This window comes from Alligator sinensis, unplaced genomic scaffold (genome assembly GCF_000455745.1).
Source record: "Alligator sinensis unplaced genomic scaffold, ASM45574v1 scaffold534_1, whole genome shotgun sequence".
Taxonomy (NCBI): Eukaryota; Metazoa; Chordata; order Crocodylia; family Alligatoridae; genus Alligator; species Alligator sinensis.
Window position 1 is genome coordinate 594,315 of NW_005842050.1, and position 3,180 is coordinate 597,494.

Genomic DNA, 3,180 nt, shown 5'->3' on the forward strand with positions numbered 1-3,180 from the left:
CCCCTGAAGAACTGCTGTGAATACATTCTCTCTGAGAACTTCTCACAGTTTGGAAACTTTCTCAAACCCATCATCCAAAATACTATAACTCAGTTTCATTATGCAATGGAAACCTTTTTGTTTCCTTGAACAATTGTTGGTGTGTGTGGAGTGTGTGCCCTTTGAACTGCTTATTTTGCTGATGGTAACATATATTGAATTGTGTTGCTGCTGTTTTAAGTGTTTAGATTTATTTATTTTTTTTAGAGTTAGATCATTGATTCCTGAAGCACAAATAAGCGCTCTTTTTTTAGCTTTTTCATTTTTATGCATCTAAACAAATACTGGGTTTTCCCTTACTATTTTTATCTTTAAAGGATGGTAACATAAGAAATTAATTAATTAACTTAACTGATGAACAGAGGAAGATAAATCAATGTAGTAATATGAAAATACAATTGAGTAAGCTTGTTTCTAATGCCATGAAAGTTTCTTTGAGTTCTAGTGAAAACAATCTTATATTAAGAAATTATTAATCTGGAGTGTTTTGACACTCTTAAGATGAGTAATTTTAAAAAACATGGTGATTTGGTTTTAATATTATAGAAACCTATGGGTGTGTACTTCATTTTCATCAACTCAGTAGTTTGCAGCAAAAGTGGGATTCAGATTTCTGTACTCCTTCAGTTCAAAATCTTGTATTAAGAAACGAGGAGTAAATAGAATGGTTTGCTCTTTGCCTTGAAATATAAAAGGTTTGGTTCTTCTTGAAGCATACTATTTCTTTCCCAAAATAAATTACACGGGTCTCTTGATAAAAGCAGCTGTTCTCCATTGTGAATTCACTTTATAAATCGTTTAAGGTTCTGTGTTGGCAAGAGTTAGCATGACTTATGGACTGCATGTAGACCTGTTTTTCTTTCATCTGTTCTCTTCTCCCTTTCTTGAATCTGTCCTGTAAACACTTCATTTCTCTAACAATTTTTAGAAGAAGTTTTTAATAACCTTTTTCACATAATTCTCTTCCTGGGATTTTTTTCCTACCAGCCCAACAACTTGAAACAAAGTTCAAAATATTGAGGAATGGTTTAAAATATCAACAGTCTCTGCCTATAATGAAAAATAATTTCCTTTCAGATGAAGGCGGAAAGTGTTTGAAATCAAGTAAAAAACAAAACCCCTAGTTTTCTACCAGTAGTTCTTAATGTTGTGTACACCAGCTTCCTTACTTTAGTTGGCTTGGATATTGAAAAAGTTTGTGTCACAACCCAAAGGTATGATTTTTGTGTGCGCTTCGGCACCAGAATTATCCCCGCCAAGTTACAGCTTCATTGCATGGTGGAGTTTTCTGCTGCGGAGGAAGGCTCCGGTGCAGGGACGAGTTTCCCGCCTATTTGCAGCTTCCTTTGCAGGGTGCATTGCTCAAGTTGCAAGAGAAATGCACGGTGCAAAGGAGTTCCCGCCACCCGCATGCAAATTGGTTCCCCGCTATTGGCTAGTTCTAAATTATTCACACGTGGCGGCTAGTGATTGGCTTGCTAGCCGTATAAGAGGCTTGAGCGGTTTCCGCCCAAGCCGAAGAGGACTCCACATCCATCTGTGGGGACTCTGGGTACGCGGCAGGGAGGTAAAGACCCCTGTGTGAGATTCAGAGGAGCTTGGTGACCTGATCCATCGCCCACCTCTTCCCGTCTTCGAGCGATAAAAATTATAAGACGTATCTACGAGTCTGATTTTGGTGGCGCGCTCACCCAGAGCATCTGGAGCTCTGTTTCTGTGGAGCCTAGCAAACTCCACGTGACCGTTCGTGTTGTCTTTGTCTGTAACCTCAACTCAAGCAAGTTTTCCAGCCTACACCAGGACCATCTCTGGTGTAAGTAAACAATCTTTAAAACTACCGCTATGAGTCTGTGCCTAATTCTAGCTTGACGCGCCCTCTCCGACCCCGCGTGCCCGGGCTGCTGGCCACAGCCCGCGTGCAGCACGAAAAAGGGCCCGGCTCGCGCCCGACCCGCACAGTTTGTATATTAACAAATCTGAAAATTTTTTTTAAAGTTCTTGGTTTGGCTTGGCATGAAAGTTTTATAATTTCAACTTCCTGTTTATGGGGAGTTTTCAAAGGCAGTGCATATCAATAAAACATGCTGAATGAAGCTGTCTTCAATGCCATCAGCTCTAGCATAGATGGATAGTGGCATGGTTTTTAGACATGGCATTAACGCCTGTGATAATAGTTCAGAACAGTCTTCAAGATTTCATTGTCGTTTTTCAGATGTATCCATTGTAGTGTCAGGGTTGTCTCTCAAGTTTCCTTTGGATATCAGTGAAAACTTAGTCTGTTAAATTGTGGGTGAGAGTGAAGTTAGATTAATATGCTCAACTGGGAACTAGAAGTTTATTGCAATGACTCTTATGGCATAGCCTGAGCCATTAGGTAAGTCAGAGGTATATTACCTGTCTGTGTTCCTCACCTGTAGAATCAGGTTAAATACTGCTTTTGAGAAATAAACACAACAATATTGAGGATTAATTAAAACACGGCACAGCAGATTTATCTGGATACTTCAGTTTTTCTAAGTGGTCTGTCTGAGTTATAGTTCTTTTTGCTGTGACTCCTTTCTTACACCTCTCACCTGGCAATCCATGCTGAATCCTATTTGAAGTCTCAAGTGAAGGAGGCTTCTTACCATTCAGTTCTTAGCATGTGATGAAGCTTGAATTCATAGTCTTAAATCAAATGTAAATTAGTAATTTTTTTTGTCACATTCCTTCAGGAAGTGATTTTTCCACCAGAACTGTACAAAACTTAAAAATGATTTTCTAGCTGTTTAGTGCTTTGGATACTTTTTTAGGGATATTTGGTTTACCATGATAACCAGACCTTCTTTCTGTATTGAGGACTGAATCCTCTGTCAAGAGCCAAATTTCCATCAGTGAATGACTTCTTGGGATATACTCTCTTGTAGGTCTTTTGAAAGGAGTACAGGCACACCGCATCTTACGCGCGTTTAACTTGCGCGAATTCAACTATACGCGGGGTGGGAGGAGGGGGCGGGGCTTGAGTCTGCACATGGCGCTGCCACTTACCTGGAGGCCCGGCCACCACCACGCTGTCAGCGGTGACTGCCTCTGCCTCCAAAGCCTCCCGCTGCCGCCATGGAGCCGTGCCTGGAGCTGTGTGGCTGGCCACCGGGCGTGGGG

The 3,180-nt window shown here is 41.0% G+C and overlaps 1 protein-coding gene across 2 annotated transcripts in view; it reads left to right on the top strand.

Annotated features, from left to right (window-relative positions):
- ADSS (adenylosuccinate synthase) overlaps positions 1–3,180 on the top strand; it is a 65,321-nt gene that overhangs the window by 44,989 nt on the left and 17,152 nt on the right. The window lies entirely within an intron of this gene.